Source organism: Delphinapterus leucas, chromosome 9 (genome assembly GCF_059928025.1).
Source record: "Delphinapterus leucas isolate spDelLeu-1000000601 "Yukka" chromosome 9, BTC_Dleu_Yukka2, whole genome shotgun sequence".
NCBI classification, from domain to species: domain Eukaryota; kingdom Metazoa; phylum Chordata; class Mammalia; order Artiodactyla; family Monodontidae; genus Delphinapterus; species Delphinapterus leucas.
In genome coordinates, this window is record NC_143137.1 from 29917669 (window position 1) to 29926575 (window position 8907).

At 36.7% G+C, this 8907-nt stretch overlaps 1 pseudogene; it reads right to left on the reverse strand.

Moving 5' to 3' along the window:
* Positions 1-2749: 2749 nt before the first annotated feature.
* Positions 2750-6455, reverse strand: LOC111179189 (large ribosomal subunit protein eL28 pseudogene; annotated as a pseudogene).
* Positions 6456-8907: the final 2452 nt, after the last annotated feature.

Sequence of the window (8907 nt, forward strand, 5' to 3'; positions counted from 1 at the left end):
GGGAACATATGTATATGTATAACTGATTCACTTTGTTATAAAGCAGAAACTAACACACAATTGTAAAGCAATTATACCCCAATAAAGATGTTTAAAAAAAAAAAAAATTATGCATTTTTTAAGAGAAAGTTCTGCTCATTTCTCTTTTAATCTTTGATCTATTCATACTTTAAGATCAATTCAACATTTCTTACCCTGTGGGGGGTCTTCTCTCTATGACTGTGCTGAACACTCTTTCCTGTGGGCTACCATTATGGCTTACAAGTAACTCATTTATTGAATTTACTGCCCAATTACCTTTTTCCTATCTGTGAGCTCCTTAAGGGTAAGCATGCTTCCTCTTCATCTATGTGTCCCAAGAACTCAGCAGAGAGCCAGGCAAGAAATAAAAGTTTAGTATTTATTTATGGGATAATGGTGAAGCTAACTCTTGTAAAACCATCTTATTAAATAATTGAGAAATTAGTTCCTCTTAGAGATCAGAACTATGGGGGGATAAAATCCCACTTGCTCCTTCATCTTACTAAATATTATTTTACCAAAAAATAAAATATAATTTTGTTTTTCTTTTTGATTTAAATATCAAGAAACTAAATGCCAAAAGTTTGTCCTAAATAAAAGTTTACCCCTAGCATTAGTAACCTAGTATGAGTAATCTGGTATTATTACACCAATACCCCATCCTGTCTTATCCTTGCATCCATGCTACTGTAACATTATCTTGTTATAAACTATCTCAAGTCTATTTCGGAAGGAAGTGAGATATGATTAAAATATGTAAAATATGCAATATAAAGCTAAATATGAGGGTGCTGCTTCAAAGTTGTCTTTAGTTTCTTTCCTTTGTTCCGTGAATAATGTCTCCCACATTTCCGTAGAATCCTAAACAGCTGCGCTCTCATTACTGCAATATCTGTTCTTATATGCTTTATCTTGTCTGGTTCAGTTCTGAGTAGGCGGTATAGTCTGTTCTCCATAATTTGTTTTCTAATGTATATCCACTTGTGTGTCACATTAGTTATTCTATTTTTCCTTAAACTGCAGCTAAATTAAGCTATTTTTCAAAGTAATACGACAACCTAGTGAAGACCCTTTCTATGGAAGATATGCACACTTTAGTTGGTATAATTAAGACAACAGAAAATATGATTTCCTTCAATAACAATCTTAAACTGTAGAATTTAGGTGATCTATATCTAGATTTAGATTTAGGATAAACTGTGATGCTTTAGAAAAGTCTTTTGACTCCTTAGGACTCGATTACCTCAAAAGTTCTTTCCAAGTCTAAAATTATGGATCTATCAGTAATGTCTAGAATGATAGTTGAGGTTCTAAGCCCTTGCCTGGAAATAAGCATAAGCACTCATCAGTTTATACAATGCTTTCTATAAAAAGAAGCTACTCTGAATATCATGTTAAAATACTTCTTTATTCAGATTAACATAAAATAAAAAATTCGAATTGTAGAATGCCAGATTATGCTTGCATTTGCTATGAACTTCTTAAGTAAGTATATTGTCAACATTATACTACTTTCAATACAACATAGTTGCAAATATGGCTTCTCAATAATCACACAATTTCTCATCTTGGTATCCAGTACGGACATTAGTCTGGTCCAACTTATATATCCAATCAATATATGAGGATATCTTATGCCTTAGTAATTAAAGCCAATTTCCCCCTCAGACTAATTTCATCGCTGAAATATACTGCAAGTTTATTCCTACTCTCACTGTTATTTGCTCCTTGAAAAACATATCAGACCCTTTCCTGACAAACCAAATACCCTGAGTTTTGCAAGGCCTACCTGGATCGTTCATATCTTCTGTGAAGCATTATCGGGCTATCTAGTACTCAGACGGCTTAAAATGACCTATCCGTTTTCTACATTTTTGTAGTACCACAGAATTCATACCTAACTTCTAATTTAACACCTAGTAATACGTCAACTCCAGAACAGAGGAGCTAGTTCATCCATAAGCACATATCCTCCTTCTTGCCACACGTTTAGACTGCATTGCCCAACCTCTTTGCATCTGGGTGAACCTTATGACTAGTTCTGGCCAATGCCATGTGGGCAAATACGACGTTCAACTACTCTGATGCCTGGCCTATGAAACTTTTAAAATCTTTCATGCACTTTCCTCCTTTGTACTTTTCTTCTGGCTGTACACAGAGGATTCAATAAGGACTATAAGCTTCTAGGTGATCACAAAGGTCCTAAGTACCTCCATGAATGAAGGGATGGAATGAAGCTCCTCCCTCTGCCCCAATATACAACTTTATATGGTACCCTTGTTTCTCTTGGGTCGTTTTTTACTTCCCTCATTGACCATAAATGACTGAGAATATATCTCAATGCTTTTTGGAATTCCGTATATAAGCAAATACAATTATTTAATAACATTCATTCAACATAAGATTTTTTTTTTTTTTTTTGCGGTATGCGGGCCTCTCACTGCTGTGGCCTCTCGCGTTGCAGAGCACAGGCTCTGGACGCGCAGGCTCAGCGGCCATGGCTCACGGGCCCAGCCGCTCCGCGGCATGTGGGATCTTTCCAGACCGGGGCACGAACCCGTGTCCCCTGCATCGGCAGGCGGACTCTCAACCACTGCGCCACCAGGGAAGCCCAACATGAGCATATTTTAATAGAAAATGCATATTGTCTTTAGATTTATACTCTCATCGTTCAATAATATGCATTCCATATTCATAAAATATTCTAAATATTTAATTATTTTTAAAAATTGCATACTATTCAATGATCATGCTAATCATATATCTGTATAATTTCAAAAAGTAAAACAAAAAATTAACGCTTTAGTATTCACTATGAAAGAGAATAATGGCCAGATTTTCTTCTGATTGGTGTTCTCTGTAGGTGCTATAATCAGTAATATAAAGCTAGAAATTGAAAAAAGAAAATCTGTAAGAGTCCATGAACACATTCTCAAGTCACTGAAATAACACACAGTTGGTGTATGAATGAGTTCATGAATCATTTATCAGCGGTGACAGAAATAGAAATTATTTCCCTCAGAAATCTATCTTTGTTACAGTACCCTGTAAATATGTTCAATATTTGAATCTCTGCTTTTAGGGAGGGAACTGACATTAATTGAAGGCTTATTCTGTGCCAGGTGCTTTACATAAATCATTGTACTTACCCCTCACAACAACTCCTTGAGGTATTTTTATCCCCATTGCAGAGATGAAATACCTTAATGAAGAAAGAAGGCAGCTCACAAATGGCAGAGCCCTGACTGGAACCCACACCTGCCTTATTCTTTCATACTTTTTCTCTCTAACACAGAATTCTCTCTAGCATCTCTCATCTATGTACTTTTTCATGACACTTTGTGTTTAAAGTACTTTACTTCTCTATTCTAAATATCAACATAAAAGTTCAACCAGTTATAATTATTTAGTGAGTGTCAACGCTATGCTAGACAGAATAAAGTTTTAAAACTCATATAAGAGTTTGCCGTTTATGAAAGGTCACATTGAAAGATGTCCACTTCCATTATAGATGATCCTTTCTATACCATTTTTCTCCTCTCCTCCCTGTAAATCCTGTTTTTTAATCTCCTGTCACCAGATTATATTGCTCATTTTCTTCATTGTTGAAGTCACTTAATAACCTTGCAATTAACTCCTCCAAGTTTCTCAACTATTTTAGCTCTGGCCTAACGGTCACTCTTTCCAACATGACTCTTTTTTTTTTTCCTTTTTTTTTTTTAGGCAAGTCAGCTGACAGCTTTACTGCATTGGGGAAGTGGATAGATCGCTCAGGAGCTCTTGGTGGGGCGAGTCCGCTTTCTCTTGGCCATCACAGGCTTCTGGCTGCGCAGGCCTGCCGGATGGCGGCCACACGCAAACCCGGGCGGTACTTTTTCTTTCGGATCACGTGCCGGATGCTGCCGAGGGCGGCCCGGGCATTCTTGTTGATGGTGGTCCGCATGTTGGAAGTGGCTGCCTTTCGCTGACTGGATCTCCGCTTTATGACCACCACGACCCCTTTGCCGTCTGCCGCCAGCTCCATGCCCACAGTCCGGCGGTGAATGAACCTGTTGTACCGGAAGGAGCTGCAGGCCTTCAGGTTATTGGGCTCGGTGCTATACGTCTGCTTGTTCCTCTTGATCAAGAAGCTGGAGCAGTTCAGCATGATCATCCACTGCAGATGCGCTGACATGGCAGCAGCTCCTCTCGTGGCGGCGGCCGGATACGCTCCAACATGACTCTTGATTTAATTGACAACTTCAATATATACATATATGATCCTTCCTGACATGTGGCCTCTTGATTGCTTAATCTTCTTTCCTCTAAATATCTTGTCTTCCCTATTATCTCAGCCAATTAACTGCCTGGCCATTTCTAGACCTATTCATTGTTAGTAATGCCCATACTTTCACAATTCTGTTTCATGCAGCCTCAGTTCTCCGACCATCATCTCCTCTCTTTCCAGCTCATTTGCTGCAGTATCTCAACCTTAACAGTCATATGCCCACTGGGACCTTCAATCTATTGAAGGACACACATCTCAGTCCATCAACTCCCTTCAGTAGGCAAAATTACAATTCGGCTTGGATTTAAATCTCTTCAACACCTACACTTGTACAGTTAAATATGCATGTAGAAACACACAGCAACTGAATGATCTCACTTCAAAAATTCAATTTGAAAAAGTGTTGGAGGACTCTGAAGGCTGCCCACAATCATACTATATTTCACTAGTACATGTACTTTCCACTCTCCTTGAGGACGATTTCATACCTTCTCCTTTCTTCTTAAATTTCTAACACCTCCATCCTAATACTCCCAGTTGATGGCTTTGCTTTGTCTCCACTGAAAAAACTGAAGCAACTAGAAGGAATCTCCAGAAACTCTCACAGTGACATGTATTCACCCACAATTGAACCCATATACTTTGCTTTCTCTCAAGTTTCTGGATAATGATTATTTACTCCTCTCTAAAACCTTCCCTTGTGCACTAGATACAATTTCCATCACCTATCCAAGAACTGCACAATGGAATTGATTCCCTTTTCTCTGCATTATTAATTTTTTATTATGTAGTAGAGAAAATCACCACCAGCAAAAATGTTATTTTTCTCCCATTTTAAAAGAATCATCTTTTAAACCCCATTTCACCTACCAGCTACAACTGATTATCTTCTCCCTTCTGCAGCAAAATATCTTCAGATATTTGACTATACCCAGTAATATCAATTCCATTTCTCCTAATGCTCCTTAATCCTCTCCAGTCAGATTTGCCCCCTGATCATTACACCAAAACTATTCATGTCAAGATCACCAATTACCTCCAAATTGCTAAATCCAATGGTCACTTTTCAGTTCTTATCAACATCAAGTATATTGTCCTTGACATATTTTCTTCACTTTGCTTCCATGATACCACACTCTTGATTCTCTTCTAACAATATTATTTTTACATCTCAATCTTCTTTGTTGGTTTCTCCTCCTCTCCCAGACCTCTTAATGTTGGAGTTCCCTAGATCTCAGTCCTTTATTCTCTCCCTCTCCTCTGTCTGCATCCACTACACCGTGGCCTCAATCAGCATATACATTTTAATAACAGCAGCCATGTCACCCGAATTTAAACTTCTTTCCCAGACATGTTTTCTGAACTTCAAACTCCTATACACAACTGCCTACCTGCCAGATGCATTGAGTTGCCAAATAGATATCTCTCACTGACTTGCCCAAAACTGAACTTCTCATTCCCTTCCTCCTGCAAACCTATTCCACTCAGTCTGTTTTGTTTTTTCATTTAAATGGATGACCCATCCTTTCAGTTGCTTTCAGACAAAAATCTCGGCTTCATTCCAGATTTTTCCCTTCTCACATCCATATCCAATTTTTGGGAAACCCTGTTGTAATATCTTAAAATATATCCAGTACCTAATCATTTCTCACAATTCTCATTGCTACCACCTTGATACCAAGCCATGATTATTGTTATTCCAGTGATTACTGAAATCATCTCTTAACTGGTTTTCCTGCTTCCATCTATGTGCAAATGATTTCAACACAACAGCCAGTGATCCTTGTCAAATCTAAATCATATCAAATCTCTCCTCTGCTCCAAACCCTCTACCAGTTCCTCTTCTTAGAGTGAAACTCAAGTCATTACAAGCACCAACAAGGCACTGCAAGATCAGGCTCCACTTCCTTTCTGATCTAATTGTTCCCTCACTCATTCACCTCCAGCCACCCGAACTCCTTACTGAACACACCAGACATACTTATGCTCTAAGGGCTTTCACTAGCATAACTCTTTCTTGGGATGTTGTCCTCCAGATATGTGCTTGCCTATGGCCCTGAACTACATCAAGTCTTTGTTCAGATAACATCTTCTCAATGACATCAATTTTCACCATTTAAGTGAAAAATGCAACCCGACCCCCTTCTTAGCGCTGCTTTGTTTTCTATAGCATTTATTACTTTCTCTTATCTAAATATTTTGTGTGTGTCTGTGTGTATGTGTGTTCCCCTAATGTAACCCTAGTGCCTAGAATAGTAGACACATGGTATGTGCTCAATTAATATATAAAACAATAAATGGATCAAATGATGAAGTATAAGCTTATCAAACCTACACCCTACACACACACACACACACACACACACACACACAGCTCTAAAGAGAATTGGAAATTTATCCTTTATAATTGAAATATGATGATAATATACATCTAAATGATAATTAATAATTCTATATACAGAATAATAGAGTCTCAAAATTGTGAAGAACCTTAAAGCTCATACAATCCAGTCACGTATGCGATGTTTATGTTTCTTCTACATGTTTTCCCATAATAATTCTCTAGTCTATTCCTGAATACTGCAGTAATGGAGGACCTTTTGCATAATTTGCAATGAGACAACTGAAATTCAAGGTTAGTTAATGTTGCTTCATATTTTACAGCAATTAAAGACAGTAGGAATGATAGAATCTGAAACCAGGTCTCTTGCCTGCTAGTACCCTTCATTACACTCAACTCTGTATAGAAAACCTTTAGTGCATTTAAATATATGTTTACTGAATAAACCAAATGACTTCTTTAAAACTGGCAGTTACAAAATTTTTATATAATTGCAGTCAATTTAAAAACATTATCAAGAGTCTACATATGTAGATAACCCTCAAAAAAAAACCTGAAAAACACTCACTCATTTTAAAATTGAAATTCTTTTGTAAGTTTTCTCATTATCAGGCAATGAGGTTGATAAAATAGTAGCATCAAGTGATACTAAGCCTAGGGAAAGAGAATTCACAAAATATCTGAGGTAGAGAATTCCACTGGTAACTTCAAAACACCACTATACTACACTCTAAGAAATCTGCCTTCACGTTAGAAAGAAGACAAAAATGAAAGCAAGAACAGAAATAATGTAGATAAAACAAAGCCCTTTAAAGTTTCCCTCCCAAAATAATTCAAGCAAAGATTGACTCTATCACTTAGAAAAGTCACTGTACGTTCTACTACTAGGTGAGTAGAAAGAGGTACTAAAAAGAAACAAAACCCACAGAGTATGTCTGAATTGTGAGTTTTTCATATTTTAATTATGTTTTGGAACTCTGCTCACCATACCATGCTGTGATACAAAGGAAGAAAAAACTAATAAATTATAAGAGTCAATGAAATGGTCATAATTAGGGTGTCTAAAGACAACACAGCCATCACGAATAACAAAGTGCTCAGTGGTGTCATTAAACTGTTTAAATTTCTAAAGATCTTCCTGTCAGAGTTCTTCTGTAAAGATGTTATACTTAACGGATAAAAGGACAATTTTTATTACTGTGAGACTCTGAAACGTAAAACAGCTTGACATTTTTGATGCACCATGTCACAGCATATCATGCTCAAATAGACTTTATTCTGTGCAGCTCAATTATATATACTACCAAATGTAAAATAGATAGGTAGTGGGAAGCAGCCGCATAGCACAGGGAGATCAGCTCGGTGCTTTGTGACCTCCTAGAGGGGTGGGATAGGGAGGGTGGGAGGGAGGGAGATGCAAGAGCGACGATATATGGGGACATATGTATATGTATAACTGATTCACTTTGTTATAAAGCAGAAACTAACACACCATTGTAAAGCAATTATACTCCAATAAAGATGTTAAAAAAAAAAAAACTTTTAAAACTTCAAAAGAACACAGTGTCTTAGAATCATTTCTCAGAAGGAGCAAATTCTTGTTACCATGTTAGAAAATGGAAAAACTTTTGTTTTTAAAACAAAAACCACACCACATTAAAATATTTGTAAACTGATTCTCTCGAGTATTTTTCCTCCAAAGACTCTCTATATCTACTTGTGTTCTTGTTTTGTCATTATATACATATTATATACATATATAATATATATATGCATTTGCTTATATATACATTATACAAATGTATATATTAGTTTCTTGGGTCTAGAAAGTTAAAGTTACGGGAATAGGACTTTAGAATTGTAAGGAAATTTACTGGGAATCTACTCCAACCTCCAGATTTTACCAACAGAGGAACAGAAGTGAACAAAATTTAAAAACAAACACATCAACAGAATCCAGGTTAAATAGAATCTCTGATGGACCCTTATATTTTATGTCATATACATATTAGGTCTGAAGATCTTTGCTTGAATAGATTAAAAAATGACTTCAACTGCAAATATTACTACCTGCATGGAAAGTCATTCACAATATCCTTCATGTTTTAAATTACTTACCTGCAAAGGTTAAATAAATGTAAGAACCACAGTTGATTTGCCAGGTAAAGAGAAATAATATTATATGCTTGCTCTTATTTCAAAGCTAAAAAAGATACTATTTTAAAGATATGGGTCACACCCTGAAGTATGGTAAGTATGTACATTCGTGAGGACATCT